This window comes from Notamacropus eugenii, chromosome 2, assembly GCF_028372415.1.
Source record: "Notamacropus eugenii isolate mMacEug1 chromosome 2, mMacEug1.pri_v2, whole genome shotgun sequence".
Taxonomy (NCBI): domain Eukaryota; kingdom Metazoa; phylum Chordata; class Mammalia; order Diprotodontia; family Macropodidae; genus Notamacropus; species Notamacropus eugenii.
This window is the reverse complement of record NC_092873.1, coordinates 307100774-307117854: the sequence shown is the minus strand read 5'-3', so window position 1 is coordinate 307117854 and position 17081 is coordinate 307100774. Positions and strand designations below refer to the sequence as shown.

At 41.3% G+C, this 17081-nt stretch overlaps 1 long non-coding RNA gene across 1 annotated transcript; it reads left to right on the top strand.

Moving 5' to 3' along the window:
• The first annotated feature begins 308 nt into the window (after positions 1 to 308).
• Positions 309 to 16641, top strand: LOC140523953 (uncharacterized). The gene is made up of 4 exons (XR_011973521.1): positions 309 to 565; positions 9546 to 9609; positions 15063 to 15295; positions 15874 to 16641. It is a non-coding gene; the product is annotated as an uncharacterized lncRNA (long non-coding RNA).
• The last annotated feature ends 440 nt before the right edge of the window (positions 16642 to 17081 follow it).

The following is a 17081-nucleotide window of genomic DNA, read 5'->3' as shown; positions in this document are numbered from 1 at the left end:
TATTTGGACATGGTTTATGGTGCCCCCCAGTAATTACAACAGTACCATCAAAGACCACTGATCCTAGATTGCCATAACAGATATAATAATAATGAAAAAGTTTGAAATGTTTTGAGAATGACCAAAATGTGACAGACATACAACGTGAGCACATGCTGATGGAAAGATTGTGCTCATGGACTTGCCACAAACCCATAACTGGTAAAAAATACAGTATCTGCAAAGTGCAATAAAATGAGACCCAATAAAATGAGATATGCCAGTACAAAGCAAAAAAGCAATTTGTAGTGAGAGCTGTTTCCCTCCATCAATCATTTATGAAGCAGCTACTTGCTGGGTTCTGAGAACACACAAAGATGAAACAATTTTCAAGGACCTTAAATTCTATAGAATAAACGTATAACTTTTTTGTGTTTGGGGGCAGCACCTTAACAACTTAAGGGAGATTAGGAAAAGCCTGTGGGAAGGAGCACTTAAGAGATATCTGGAAGGAAGCAAAGGATTCCAAGAAGTAGGAGGGAGAATGGAGCACATTCCAGGCATGGAGTTTTGCCTGTGCAAAAAGGTAGGAAATAGAATCCTGGGCATGGGGATTGGCAGACAGGCTGGCTTGGCTAAAATGGAAAAGTCACAGGCAGGGCTTAATAGGAGATCAGTCTGCAAACACAGGTTGGAGTCAGACTGTGAAGAGGTTTAAATATAAGAGAAGTCTTTATTTTATTCAAGGGAAACAACTGAGTTTCTTGATCAAGGAAATGCCATGGGATATGTCTAGAGAGAGGAACATTGGATTTTGCTGGGTTTGGTATTAGGAAGACCTGAGTCTGAATACTGCCTCAAGTAGAAAAAAGGGTCTTGAAGGGAGAAGCTAATTGTTGCTTTTGTTTTTCATTTAAAAAAAAATATTCTCAGTGCCCAGCATAGGTAGTACTTGGCACACCGTAGTCTATTTTTTTAAAAAAGTATTTTTAATTAATGGAATAAAATAAACAGTATAATTTCTATAATACAGTATAATAAGAAAGATGATAGCACAAGAAACTGCAAATCTATTAATAAATACTTATTGGATCAAGTTTGATTGTATGTGATACTGGTTGGATAACCTTGGTATTCCCATTCGGTTTTAAACAATTAGCTGAGTCACAGGGTTGTTAAGAAGCAAGGGCTTTGCAATACCACCTAAGAGCTATTGTCATAAGAAACCTTCTCTAAAAGGAATTGCGGAATCAGGTTGGCAAATGCTCCTCAAGCTAGCATTGGCAGTGGGCACACTCAGAATCTGCTTCCAAATTGAAGGCCAAGGGGATCTGAAGGGGCTTAAGCTATTGTCTGCTCCAGAGCTCAGCTCAAGGGTTGAAGGACTTACCTTCTTTCGGGTAGCTTTTCAAACTCAGCCCTTGGGTCAGGCCAAAGCTCAGACTTCAGCCTGGCCCATAAAATCCTTCCTAAAGCATGACCCAAATAAGCAAACAGTCAGTTTCCTATTTCAAGAGATGTCTGTTTGCTCTCAAGGCCTCCTTGTGCTTTGCTAAGGTAACTGCTTTGGAATGCAAACCCTCTACTTTTGCCTGGCATCCTTAGGAAGCAGGGTGAGCCATTTTGATTTCCATGTGGGAGTCAACGACAAATATCATCTACTCAAGCCTCAGGACAGGCCTGTGAGTTTGCGCACATTCTCTTCACCTTACTCATCTCTATGGGTAATCTCATTTCTACTGCCATGAAGACCACTCTGGGTCTTTCAGTTTCCTCATCTGTAAAATGAGAGAGTTGGCCTGGGGGACCTCTAAGATCCCTCCTCCACTTTAGATCTAGGATAAAGATTTTGGTGGCATGAATGCTTCTGGAAGTCTCGTGAAGCATATGGGTCCCCTTCTCAGTTTTTAAATAATTGGAGGAAATGCTAAATTTCAGTTAAAAGTTAATGAAAATGAAAATGTCTTTTTTTCTAAATAAACAAGTTCACAGACTCCTTTGAACCCTCTATCCATGGATACAGGATCCATGTCCATAATTAAGAACCCTTGATCTAGGATGTTGAATTGTTAGTGCTGGGGTTTGGCCTGCAATCAAGAATACCACTTCAGCATCCTCTAGAAGCTCCTGGCAATTTCATTTCCATTGATGTCAGCAGGGCTAATGATTAAGTGAAAACTTGACATCCTCGTCAAAAGTCTCAGCTCCCTCCCCGCGAAATGTCAACCACCCCAAAGTCCTTTCCATCAAGTTCAGATGGAGCATGTGACCTACTGAGCTGAGGAAGGTACAAATGAGGTGAAACGGGAGAGACTTGGGATAGAGCCAAACCTCATTTTTTGAAAGTTGGATTTTACTTTTTTTCCAAGAACAAAAACCTATTTTTTCCCCATCCTCCCTTCCCGCTCCATGAGAGCAAAGGAAACCATATCCTATGTCCGTAAAATTAATGCCTCACTCTACACCCCAACTCCTTCATTTCTCCATCATGTTTCATCATCAGCCTTATTCTTCATTTTCCTCATTGTATTGATCAGAGTTCTTCAGTCATTCAAAATTATTTATTTTTACAGTGTTATTATTATGTAAATCGTTTTCCTGGTTCTACTCACCCTACTCTGCCTCAGTTCAAACAAATCTTTCCAGGTTTCTCTGAAACCATTCCCTTCATCATTTCTTATAGCACGAGTATGCCACCCATTCCCATTTGCCCACCATAACCACAACTTGTTTGGTCATTCCTCATTTGACAGGTTCCAGTTCTTCTCCTTGCCCAAAAGAGCTATGCTATAAATATTTTTGTATATATGGGTCCTTTTCCCTTTTATTTGACTTACACCCTCGGGGGTGTAAGTCAAAGGGTGTGTCTGAGCTAGTAAGTTTGGGGGCAGAGATCCAAAGTGGGAAGCTAATCCTTTCAGACTTTAGGACACCAGCTTCCTACACTCCTCCCCTGCATCTACCCTGAAGAAAAAGGAAGAAGTCTTTCTACAACCTGGCCTTTAGGTGGCGTTCTTCAAAAACAAGAAGTTAGAAACATGCCAAAGGATTCCTGCATCTTATTTTAAGTGCAGCAGGATTTGGGACAGTAATAAGAAATTATATTTATACAGCACATGGCACAGAGAGTCAACGAGATGCAATGGATATAGAGTGGGCCTTGGAAGCAGGAACACATACAGTCAAGTCTTGTCTGTGACAAATAATAGCTACGTCACCCTGGGCAAGTCACTTAACATCTTAGTGTCCCAGGAAACTAAAACTGACTTGCATTGGTAGAGGTTAGAAAGAATGAAGGAAATAAGCATTTATTATTGAATACCTACTATGTGCCAGAGGGGCAGCTAGGTGGCACAGAGGATAGAGTGCCAGTCTTGGAGTGAGGAGGATCTGAGTTCAAATCTGGCCTCATATAAGCTGTATGATCCTAGGCAAGTCACTTAACCCTGTTTATCTCAGTTTCCTCATCTGTCAAATGAGGTAGAGAAGGAAATGGCAGACCACTCCAATATCTTTGCCAAGAAAATCCCCTAAATGGGGTCATGGTAAGTCAGACATGACTCGGCAACAAAAGCCATGTGCCAGGCATTATGCTGAGCATTTAGCAAAAATTATCTCATTTGATCCTCACAACAATCCTGGGAGAAAGATGCTATTATTACCCTCCATTTTACAGTTGAGGAAACTGAGGCAGAGGTTAAATGACTTGCCCAGGGTCACACACCTATGTCTGAGGGCAGATATGAACTGATTCTTTCTGACTCCAGACTCAGTGCTCTTTAAACTGTACTACCCAAGTTGCCTCTGTCATGGAGAAAGTTTGCTCACTTAGAAGTTCTTTTTATCAGTGAAATCACAGGTTCAGTACCTATTCCCACAGTATAGTGGGAAGACTTTTATATTTAGGCCTGCTACTGCTATTTACTAGCTGTGTGACCTTGAGCAAATCACACTCCCTCTCTGCGTCTCACTTTCCTCATCTGCAAAATCAGAGGAGGCTGAGTTAGAATAGTGGTTCTAAGTCTTGAGTTAATTGACACCCTCTTTTTCAAGGCACCTGTGGGTAGATTTCAGGAAATCCTTGACCTTGCATAGACAAAATACACCTGCATTTCAATTAAACTGATTTTCTTTATAATCTTGTGTATTTTATTTTGTTAACTTAAAACATTCTTTTAAATGTTTTGTGAACATCCCATTGTGTTAATTTAGGTCTTAGGAAAGGAGGGCAAAAAGCGTTATTTCCACTCTATGGTCAGATGAGTGAGAATGAAAGGACAGCTGATAGACAGCCCATGAGTTGTGTTAGTACTCATAAAATATCAGGAGACACAGATCAAGGCCTCCAGAACATTGAGTGGACCTCCTATAGAGGAATTATGGGAACCCATGGACAAGAATCCCATAGGTTAAGAAAACCCGAATGGGCTGTGATTTATCCTAATGGAAGGAGAGAGTGCCCATTCCAGTGTATTCTGGAAAAGGCACTCATCCTTACCTCTGCCTCAGAGTAACTCATTAATAGCTCGTTTCATCTTTTGCATCAAGCCTTTCCTGATTCTCTCAATTGCTAGTGCCTTCCTTCACATTTTATTTTAATGTAACAAGTGTTTAAATAGTTTGAATTCACTTCCCATTTATCCCACATAACATATATGTATTTCTATATATTTCCACATATATGCCTATATATGTATGTCAATTTTCTGGCATGGCGCTGGTAGACTGTCCAGGTTTCACAGGCATACAACAATGAGATCAACGCAAAGGCTCTGTACATCTTCTCTTCTCTTCTCTTCCTTTAGAGCCTCCCAAACACTGAGCTAGATCTGGTAATGTTTTTGTCAATGTCACCATCTGCGTGTACATCCCTGGAAAGTATACTGCCAAGATAAGTGAACTTATCCACAGCATTCAAAATTTCTCCATTGGCTGTAACCACTGGTTCCACATATGGATGGTGTGATGCTGGCTGATGGAGAACCTCTGCTTAGAACCTATGGAGACCTAAATTAACACAAGTGGCAGAGAATCAGTCCATACTCTGTTGCATCCTATCCTCAGAGACTGCTAGTGCACAATTGTCTGCAAATAAAAAGTTGTGCACTAACTCTCCCCCTGCTCAATTTCAGCTTGTAGCCTTTTCAAGGTCTTTTGAATTATCTTAGGAATATTCTGAAGACCACCTGGCAAGATAAGATACTGGGCACTGAGATCCCTTCTCAAGCTGAACTGCCAAGCATTCAAACTCTACTGCAGAGAGAACAACTCCAATGGGCTGGCCATGTTGTTCAAAGACAAAAAAAAAATATGGTACCTAAAAAACTATTTTATGGAGAACTAATATAAGGCAAGCACTCAAATGGAGGTTAGAAGAAGTGATGCAAGGACACTCTCAAAGTCTCTCTGAAGAACTTTGGAATCAATTTTGAGACATTGGAGACACTGGCACAGGACTGCCCAGTATGGCATGCCCACGTCAAAGAAGTTGCTGTACTCCATGAGTAAAGCAAAACTGCAGTAGTTCAAAAGAAATTTGAGTTGCACAAATCTAGAGACATCTCCATCCCACATGTTCAAATGAACTACTTTTGCCTGACCTGTAGTAGAGCCTTCTGAGCTTGTACTTGATGGATCCACCACAGTCAAACATATTGAACCTTAACCCCAACATCAGGATGTCATTGGTCGTCTTCAAGAATGAAAGATGACTAACAACATGTGCACATACAAATATTCATATCTACATACATGTGTATATGTACGTGTGTGTAGGGTTAAGGTTAGGGTTAGAGTATGAATATATGTACATATATATGTGTGTATGCATGCATATCATTGTCTTCCCCCTTATAATGTCAACTTATTGCCATTAGAGTTGTTTCATTCTTTGTACTTATATCCCCAGTGCCTGGAAAACAGAAAGCACTTAATAAATGTTTATTGGCATTGTAGGCACTTAATTAATGCTTGTGGTTTGATAGGTGTATGGATACATTGATGAACTGAAATAAAGAAAATGAAAGTAGGAAATTAGATTGAGTGAGATAAAGGAACTGACTAAAGGGAGAGAATCTAAGTCTCGTGGTCCTTCCATTACACCACAATGCCCCCATCTTGTTAACCAAGTCTGGTCTTCCATTTGGTAGAGTATTCTTTAATTCTCTTCATCAAACATCACCTCCTGTATGAGGCTTTTCCTGAGTCTCCTCATGGGAAATAACTTGAGTTTATTTTGTATATATTTCTATGTGTCCATGTTTCTGAGGGCAGGCCTCTCACATCCCTCTTAGTAGCCCCAGCACTTAGCATAGTCTTTACTACATCACTGGAGGCAACTAAATGGGTGTTAATTGATCACTAGAACTTTCACCTTTTAGAGTCTTAGGTTTTAACCTAAGGGGGCTAAGACCTGGAGGGGAACTTTGAGGGCCAATACCATTATTTCATACAACTCCTTCATTTTGCAGCAGAAGTAACTAAAGGCTACACTGAGGTTGGTGATTTAGGCAAAGTCACATGGGCTGTAGAGGACTGTAAGTGTAGAACTGAAAGTAATCTTGGGTGCCATTGAGTCAAATCCCCTCACTTTATAAAAGGGGAAACTGAAGGTGAAAGAGGGATAAAGACTTTCCAAAGTCATACAAGAAAGATCCCAAGATCCAAGATTTAGAGCTGGAAAATACTTTGGAGGCCAGCTAGTTCAACTCTTTCATTTTACAGGTTAGGATGCCAAGGCCCAAAGAGGTTGAATGATTTGACCCAGGTCAGGCAGCTAGTAAGTAGCAGACATGTTATTTAAACCCAGGTCTTCTGATTCCACATCCAGTCGCTTTCTTCCATACCTCTATACCTCTCCTTGGGATTGTTTCTGCTCCCAAAGGCCTTCGTACCCAGAGAGCAAGATATGAGACCAGCTAAGAATCCTTGGTCATAGTTGTTACCCAAAGTAACCATCAAACATGGGATGACTCCCTCCCTCTTGCTCTCAATCCCAGCAAAAGATAAAAAAGGTAAGCCCAGGAAATTCCAGCATGAATGCCTCCGAGATAAGCCTGAAATGGAATAAAACCCAGCTTTTTTCAAGTTAAGCATTTGAATCTATGTGCAAACATGGAGTTAACTGGGGACAGTGAGCAAGGAGGCTCAATTACACAGATGAATTCATTGTGTGAATGACCAGTGAGCAGAGAGAATGCCAGTGCCAGGTCAGAGTCCAAACTCTACAGGGGTCAGCCCTGAATCTGCTGAGCTGGGCACATGGAAACCTCTCTGTGCGCTCATCCTTGACTCTTCCTTTTCATTTATTTTTTGGGCGGGGTGTTGGGGAGGGAGGGAATAATTTCAAGACAAGTGGTTTTGCATCTCCATGATGGCCCTTGAAGGAGTGCTGGATTTGAATGAGATATACACTAGAAATTTCCAGGCCACCCATGTCTGCACGATAACAGTTCATACTGGCATTAATGCCTCACAGTTTGCAGGATTTTATTAGAACCTCACAGTAATGAAGTTTGTGAAAATATTAATGTCTTTAAAAACAAAACAAAAAAAGAGAGCAGTATTTGGAGCCAGAGGATCCATGTCCTAATTTTAATTATGTTCCAATTAATCTAGTTCTAATTAATTATTACCTGTGGGACCTAGGGCAAGTTGATTCACCTTTACTGGCCTCAGTTTCCTCATTTGTAACATAAGGAGTGTTACAATGTTGGAATAGATGACCTCTGAGGTCCCTCCAAATTCCAAACTGAAGATTTGTGCTACTAGGATGGCCATTTTATAGATGAGAGAAAAGAGGCTGAGGAAAAAGTGACTTGGCCATGGTCAGGCAGCTGGGACTTGAACTTGGATTTCTTGATATTTCCAAGACTTAATCCTCTTGACTTACAAGACAGCCATTCTCACTGTCCCACACTGCCCCTCTTTTATCCAGATTTTGTGGTTGCTGCCAATACTTTGCCCTCCACATCTGCTTCTAGCTACACATCTATATGCTTCAGAAATATCAGCCACCTTTCAGTTTTACTTTAGGTGGGAAATATCAGTTAATAAGATCGTAAAGGTCATAGACTTAGGATTAGAAGAGACCTTGGAGGCCAACTTGTCCAATCCTTTCATTTTATAGATTGAGAAACCAAGACCCAGAGAAGTCTGATGACTTGCTCAAAGTTGCACAGCTAGTAAGTGGCAGAATGAGAATTAAAATGGAGATCCTTTAATTCCGAACCTGGAGTCACTATTGCACAAAGTGTTCATAGGATCATAGATCTTGGGTTAGAAGGGGCCTTAGAGGTCATCCTCTCCAGCTCCTTTATTTTATAGAAAACTGGTGCCTGAGGTGGAGGGGAGTGACTTCCCCCAGAAAGTAAGTGGATGAACTGGAATTTGAACTCGGCTCCTCTGATTCTAAGTCCAGAGTCTACTGAAGGGCCAGTTGGCTTGCCCAAATCACCCGAGTCAGTACGAGAGCCCCAAATTAATCCAGTCTTTTCCTGTAGCCATTTGTCAAGTTTCCAATCAAGAATAAATAATTGAATCACCTTTGTCATCAGTGATTGTGAAGGTATGCAACTCTGAGTCATCTGAAGATTTCACTGTTAGATGGATTTCAGGGGCTAGAAAGTACTTTGGTGGCAACCTCTTGGGCTTTCAAGGGCCTCTACCATCAGCCTCCAGTCACCCTCTCCAGGTTTTTACAATCCACCCTCTGCTCCTTACTCTTGGGCAGGTTGCTTTCCTGTTAAGGCCTCAGTTCCCACCTTGGAAGACTGAAAGAGCTGGACTGGATAATGTATACAATCTCTCCTAAGTCTAGTATTTATGAGCTGTTCTCTAGGCTAATAAAAGAATAGTTAATATTGCCAGGGTGTTTTAAGGTTTGTAAAGCACTTTACATATGTTTTCTTATCCTCACAGCAGCTCATGGGGTAGGTGCTACTATTAGCCCCATTTCCCAGATGAGGAAACAGGTTGAGACAGGTTAAGTGTAACTTGTCCAGGGTCACCCAGCTAGGAAGAATCTGAGGTCTTCCTGACTCCAAGTCCTAGTTGCCCCAGAAAGAGGCAAGCCTGGAACTCATACCAGGGAGGAATCTCCTTATTGTTTCAGCAACCTATACGACAGCTTCCCGTGACCTTTGCAGGGTTTCTTGGGTTCTATGCCTAGAACACATTCAGTGATGAGGCTCAGACAGCTTCCACAGAGATACCTCGTGAACCTTTTGGAGGGTCATTCTGTGGGTAGGTAATAAAGAGGCATTACATCCAAGATCAGGAAAGTGATAATTTTTCTGTCCTCTGCCCTACTCACATTCCATTTGGGACATGTTGCTCTGTGCACCACTTTTTAGGAAGGGCATTGATCACCTGAAGAATATCCTGAAGAACCACAGATTTAGAACAGGGACCTCAGATCATTCAGCCCATTTTAAAGGAGAGGAAATTGAGGCATGGAAAGAAAATGGCTTGCTCAAGGTTATTGTTCAGTCATTCCAGTCATGTCTGACCCTATTCGGGGTTTTCTTGACAAAGATACTGGAGTCGTTTGTCATTTCCTTTTTCAGCTCATTTTACATATGAAGAAACTGAGGCAAAAAGCGTTGTGACTCTTCCAGGATCACACAGCTAGTAAGTATCTAAGGCTGGGTTTGAACTTCCTGACTCCAGACCTGACAGCCTATCTATTGCGCCACCTAGTTGCCCACAACTTGCTCAAGTCATTCAGGTATTAAGAGGCAGATTTGGAAATTTAAACCCATGGTCTCAAGTTCCAAAACTAGGGTTCCTTCCTCTATGTAGCCCCTCTACTTCCATTCTCCTAGTCTTAAAATATTGTACCACTAACAGTCATTCTTCTATTCATCCTACCCTCATTTATTAAAAACCAGCTGTATAAGTACAGAGTCACTGAGTCTTGACTAGGTAGCTGTTGGTCATGTGAAAAAGTACTGAGGATTTTAGTAGACCACAAGCTCAGGATGAATCAGCAGTGTTACTTGGCAGCTAAAAATGCTATTAGACTGAATTAATAGGAAGTGTTCACTGGGGAAGGAGGTAACAGTTCTGATGTATGCTGCCCTGGTGAGACCAACTCTAGAATTCTGCATTTGGTTCTGGACAGCTCATTCTCAGAAGGAAATTAAATTAGAGAATATGTTGAATTGGAGACTAGGATGGTCAGAGGTTTCTAAACCATGGCACATAAGGAGTTACTGAAGAAACTAGGAACATTTTGCCTGGAGAAGTTTAGACTTAAGGGCCACATGGTAGTATCTTCAAGGCTAGAAAATGAGGTTCTTCTTTTAACAATGGCTATTAAAATGTTTGGGGTCAAATTTCATTAAATTTTGAGTAATGGACCAAATACCTGATCTTGTTTGTTATACTGGACAATTACCTGAAAGTCCCAAGTAAAATAATTTTTGTGAGCAGTGATCATAGCCTGTGTACTTCTCAGAGCTTGAGTGAGTTGGGGCGGTGGAAGAAGTACTGGATTGTGAAGTCCAAGGACCTGGGTTCAAATCTCAGCTCTACCAATTATCATATGTGTAGATAATGCACAGGTGAGGGCCATCTCCAGGCGTTATGATCTATATCCTGCTATTGGACCCAGATGACTCTGGAGGAGAAAGTGAGGCTAGTGACTTTACACAACCCTGCCTCACTATAATCCAATTCACCTGCATGTGATGGCCATCACCTCCCCAATGTCGTGGTCCTCTTCAAGAAAGAAGGACAAACAACAATACCTACTAGGAGACAGAAAGGTAGAATCATAGACTTAGAGCTGGAAGGAAATGTAAAGGTCCAACCTCTTCACTTTACAGATGAGGAAACTGAGGCCCAGAGAGATTGAAGTTGAGTGACTAGTACCTTTTTCACAGCATCATGTTAGTCAGGGAGACGATGTATTTCGGTTGGATGGCCCAGCAGAAAGATCACAGTTTCTGGAATCTGGGACCCTGGCTTGGAATCTTGTCTCTGATGTTTAGGACCTTTATGATCACAGGCAAGTTGCAGCATATTCCCTGCCTCAGTTTCCTCATCTTCAAAAAAAGGAAGTGGGATCGCATGACCTTTGTGGTTCTTCTAGCTCCAAATCTATCATCCTAAAAACCTATGTGTATATATGTGTGTGTGTGTGTGTATGTATACATACACATATACTTCCATGTCTTACAAATGGAAGGATTTTTGTTCCATTAAACGTTCTGAGGGTGGGGTGAGGAGGAAAGAGGAAAAATCAGAGTCAAGAACAGTAAAAGCCCTGCCTGTTCCAGAAATGACTTAGAAAAGGCTCTTGGCAGGGAAAAGGGGCATCAAGGCATCTGTTGAGAGCTGGCTCCTTCCTCTCCGCTCAATCTTGAGTCAAGGCACCATCCTATGATGCCATTGGTTGTCTGTGAAAATGAACGATGAGCAAACAGTAGTTTGCTCAGATTATTAGCCAAAGGAAGACATGATGCCTGCAGTAGGGCAGTACACACACATGTGTGTGTTTGTATGCATATGTATGTATACACACATATATGCATGCATGCAAGCATGCATATACACACATATACATACACACACACATATATTCCTTTTGAATGTTTAAGGAAACCAGGGAATCCAGGAGGTAAAGGTGAAGAAGGCATAAGGGAGAATGAAAGTAAAAACTAGGTGGGGGAACTGTAGATTATGGTCTCAGATCCCATAAGGAGGCAAGAATATGAAGTTAGCAGGTCCTCTGCTGTCAGCTGCCAGCCAAGGGCCTTCTAGCACCTTCTAGGCTCCTCTGGCTTCCCCTCTTCTTTATTCCCTGCCCCACCCTCTCTCCCACTGCAACACTACTCACCTTTCCTAATAAGGACCAATGGTAGCTCTTGGTATCTCCCTGCTTTGTCTACCAGGAGACCCCATATTCCATCCTGAACTGAGTCACAGAGTGCTGGGAAGCATGTCTTAATTAAGGCGCAGCTACAATTACTGTTAATTAAATACACTTACTGTATATATGTATATATATATATATGTATGTACACACAGTATATTTATGGTATATATGCCTAGTATATATATATATATGTATATATATGACAATGATAGGTTGAATGACAAATGAACAGATATAGATATAGATTTCTACATCTGTTCATTTGTCAATAGCCTCCCTCCTTAGGGGAGATGTTTGCTAGAAAGATTCACTAATTACACTGGGAGGCAAGGGACCTAATTTTGGGTGCAGGCAGCATTGGAGCTAGTTCTAAATGACCTGGGAAAGCTGATTTTTCAGCTTTCAGTGTGAGCATTTTCCCTTCGGAAATCAGTGAGCCCACAAATCAGAGCCTGATTTATTACTGATTAAGAAAATTTAGGAAAGTGATGGAGAAAATGTCAATAATGCAGATTAAAATTAAAAAGATGTGGTAAGTAAATAACACATTTAAAAACTACAGTGTCACACATTTTTTTTCAGAGATTCAATTCAATATTTACCAGCCAACTTTTGCACTGTCATTGTTGTTTTGTCTGACTCTGTGACCCTGTGGGCCATAGCACACCATTACTGTCCGTGGGATTTTCTTGGCAAAAATACTAGAGTAGTTTGTCATTTCCCTTTCCAATAGATTAAGGCAGACCAAGGTGAAGACTTGTCCAGGGTCAAGCTGCTATAAGTGTCTGGGGCTGGATTTGAACTCAGGTCTTTCTGACTCCAGGCCCAGCACTCTGTGCAGCCACCTAGATGCCTCCTTCTCTTTGTGTAACTTAGGGTGAAACCACTTTACCTCTGGGTCTCATTTAGCTCTTTTGTAAAATGAAATGGTTGGGTGAGACCATTCCTTAGGCCCTCCTTTCAAATTCTTAGATTCTTGAGAAAAATATTGAAAAGCCAGACACACTGAGTCTTGATATAGGGCGCTCATCTCAGCAGATTGCGCTTTCTCTTAAGCTCTTCGAATAAGAGTAATACCTCCTAGCAACTGAGATTTTTCAGTTCAGTTGACTTTTTAATTAACATTTCTGTTTTCTCCCAAGAGGTTCTACTATAGAGCTGGGATGATATGGTGGAAATAACCTTGAATTTGGAGCTAAAGGATCTCAGTTTAAATGCCAGGTCCTCTGTCTACACTCCCTGTGTGACCTCAGAGAAGTCACGTTCCTCCTCTGGGCCTTAACTTCCTCAACTACAAAAAGATGGAGTTGGATAAATGATGAAGAAGCATTGACTAATGTGCTGATTACATGTACAGAACTGCTCTAAATGGTGAGAAAGGGGATGTAGTAGTTAGAGTGCCAGGCCTGGAATTAGGAAGGATCGAGTTCAAATCTGGCTTCAGACAATTACTGGCTGTATAACCCTGTTTGCCTCAGTTTCCTCATCTGTAAAATGAGCTAGAGAAGGGAATGGCAAACCACTCCAATATCTCTGCCAAGAAAAACCCAAATGGGGTCAGGAAGAGTCAGACATGACTGAAATGACTGAACATTCACGACAACAAGCATACAAAAAATATAGTCTGCAGCCAAGGAGTTTACTTTCAAATTAAGGAACACAACCCATAGGGCAATGGTTGCTAGGAAATGGTGTATTGGTCTAAGAAGTGGCAGGGATGGTAAGGGGAGCCTTGAGGCAAATTCATTACATTCTCTTTCCAGAAGCTATGGCAGTATAGATTGGAAAGCTGCTCTTAGAATCAGAGGCAGAAAGTGGGGTGGAGGAATCAGTGGTGGTCTAGTAGGAACCTAGCCAAGAAGAAGCATGGTCTGGGGTCTGAGGTCCATCTAAATGGTAGGCTTCCTCATTGATCAGAACAGGTTGGCCCCAAGGTGGGTATTCCACAGATGAGTGGGTTAATCTCCCCAGGGCATGGTCTCAGAAGGTCCAGTGGTCCAGAGGGAACAGGGACAGGTCAGTCAACAAAGCTACATCTAAGGTCCCTTCCAAGTGAGTTAGTAAGATGCATTAATTAAGCACCAGGTTCTGTGTTAAGTTCAAAAACTATGCTCCCATGACCATGAAAATTATAGGCAACTTCGATTGACCAAATTTTCTCAAGGTAACCAGATCAAAAAAGGATCCCAGTGAGACAGATGAGTACAGTGCCTGCTTTGAAAATGGTGCCAAGTCCAGGGTGTATCAGGTAGGTAACAACATCCTGGTTGGACTCCGTGTGATTTACTGTATGAAAGACCTTATTTAGATCTTACTTAAAACAGTCTTCATTTCCAAGCAAGATTAAAAAAACACACTAAATAACAGAAAAAAAAACCACTTTGTCCCTCAGAAAACATACATGGTCACATTCTAGGCAGAAGGTACAAAAGAAGTTGGCCCATAGGAGGGCTAAAACTGCCTCCTTCCAAGTGAGGTTCTCTTTCCCAGAAGATGGAGACCAGCCCCCTGAGATAAGAGAGGGCAAAGGCATTGTCAAAGGAGATTGGTGTGTGACAGAACCTGGTTTTCTTCTGTCTACAAACACATCCACTTCAAGGCAGATTCCAGACTCAGGGGCAGAATGAGGTCTACTTTTTTTGTATGTGGCCAATGTGGAAATTTGTTTAGCTTAACTATGAATATTTGTTAAATGGTTTCTTTTTCTTTTTCTAATGGGAAGAGAAGATCGGAGGGAGAAAAAATAGATTTTTGTTAACTGAAAAAAATGAATGTTTTTTCAAAGGCAGAGAGAGGTACAAAGAAGAACCTTGAGGAAAGGTTAAAACCTGACAAAATGACCTAGAAGAAGAGACATAGAGAATTACCTCCACCCAGGATGGGCCTCCAGATTTCACAGAATTCACAAACAGCTGAGCCTGGTGGGAGAAGTCCATACTTTTGTTCTTCTAAATCTTCTCAAATGGGCTCATAATCAGATATATTTAATGAGGTCCCATTTGCAATAGTGGTTAATAGCTCACATTTAAGGTTTATGACCACAGCAACCAGTGTTTGAGGTGACTCTGGTAACCTCTTCCAGGCCTGAGGAGTCAAGGCCTCATGGATTGGGTGGGTTTCTGGTTGGAAATCAAACTGAGGTCACAGATTGTATCCATGCTCATAGCATCCTAGCTCAAGAGCTGTTCTTTCTTCATTCTAGAAGAGGACCAAGGACATCAGGAGGGTGATGATGTCTTGACCTATGTGTGAACTGGATACGCTCAAAGTCATCAATCTCACTCTCTCGTCCACAGTCATGGAAGTCCAGAAGCTACAGGTTAAGATGACAGCAGTTGTTCAGGATGCTGTGGATGCCCTTGGCCTTTCTAAACTAAGGTCTTTCCCAGGTCTCCGTTCATCTGAGGTTCTGTCCACTCAATGATTAAGGGCTGGGTAAGGATTGAGACAAAAAATGACTCAATTTACCATCACAAAGACAGCAATCTGGGAGAGGAAGACTCTCATAGCTTCTGGTCAGAACAGGTAGCAAATGCTACCTGTTCTAAAAACCCAAACAATGAACCACAGAGGCTTGGATTGGGGCTGTTATTGGTCATTTGATAAGTTCAAGAGCTAGAAGGAAACTGAGGGGGCCATTAAGTCCTCTCTCCTCCTCCATTTTTCAGAGAAAGAAACTGAACTTCAAAGAGATTCAAGTAAATTACCCAGGGTCACACAGCTAGTACACATCAGAAGGAGGATATGAGTTCAGATCTTTTTTTTTTTTTTAAATCCAGCACTCTACCAGTGTCATAATTGAGACCAGCACAAGCAGTATAAAATTCCTGAGTGATTAAAATGTAATTGGGAAATGTTTAACAAAATAAATGAAAATATATTATAACATAGATGATATTAATTTGTAGTTTTCTAAGTTGCATACAGAGATGTGTTTCTATTTGAGGGTAGCACCACTGCTTATGCCATATGGTCCATACAGGTGACTCACTGTAATGTCTCTTTGCTTGCAGTTTGTGATCCAAAGGAAAAAGAGAGGATTCTTCTGCTTCCACTAACTCAGATTCCTTTTTCTGAGACTGTTGGGTGAACCTCTCTCGTCCTGAGAGAATTACATGTGGGACAGAAGCCTTGGCTCATCTGTTGATGCTGAAATCTCCTCCTGGATGTTCTTCCCTCTGCTACCATTAGAATAGTTGCTTCTTGGAAGCAGGAATTGTCTCTGGTTTTCTGTTTTATCTGAAGTGTGCTGCACATAGGAAGAGCTTAATACATGCTTTGTCATTCATTCATTCATTCATGCACATCTTTGTCTGCTTTATAATAAACAGTACCTGCTTTACAGGGTCACTGTGGGACCTAACTGAGGTTGAGCATTTCAAGGACTTTGTAAACCATAAAGTGCTATGTAAAATGCTTGTTATTGTTACTCTGCTACTTTTCACTCCTCTTGACTTTCCATTCATTCATCTCTCCACCAGATGCCACATGCACTTTCTTAAGATGCTCATGCCCTTTTGTGTTTCTTTTAAACTGACCTACAGGCTGTTGCTCCTGGACCACAACCATCTCCATCTCCATGCTTTTGCACACATTATCCCCTGTTTCAGTAATGCTCTTCCTCTTCACCTCCACCATATAGAATACTTAGTCTTCTGCAAAACACAAATCAAATGCTACCTCTTACAAAAGACCTTTATGGATTCCCATTCTCCCACCTAGCTGTTAATACTCTCACATGAAATTATCCCATATTTATTTATCTGTGTACATGTTGTTCCCCACTCCTCTCCCCTCCAGAATGGAAGCTTTCAAAGGCAGATACTGTTTTATTTTTTCTTTGTCTGCTCAGCCTATAGTCCACTATGGGCGGTCCATTGTAAATGTTATCAACTTGTTGAATTAAACTAAATTGAAATAGAATCGCAGATCACTGGAATATTGGAGGCAGAAGGCAGTCCTCTAGTTGAATCCCTCATTTTAACCCAGGGAAGCTGAAGCTCAGAGAAGGAAACAGATTTTCTAAGACAACAAAGGGAGTCAGTGGTAGAGTCAAGATTCGAACCCAGTTCCTCTAGTTTCAAATCCAAGCTCTATAAACAATGTGGATTACTGTTAATATTACTTAACTTTGCTGAAACTCTTCAGATGCCAGGGTAAAATGATACTTCAGAAGATGGAATAAGTGGACATGTGGGGTTGGAATCAGATAGAATTTATG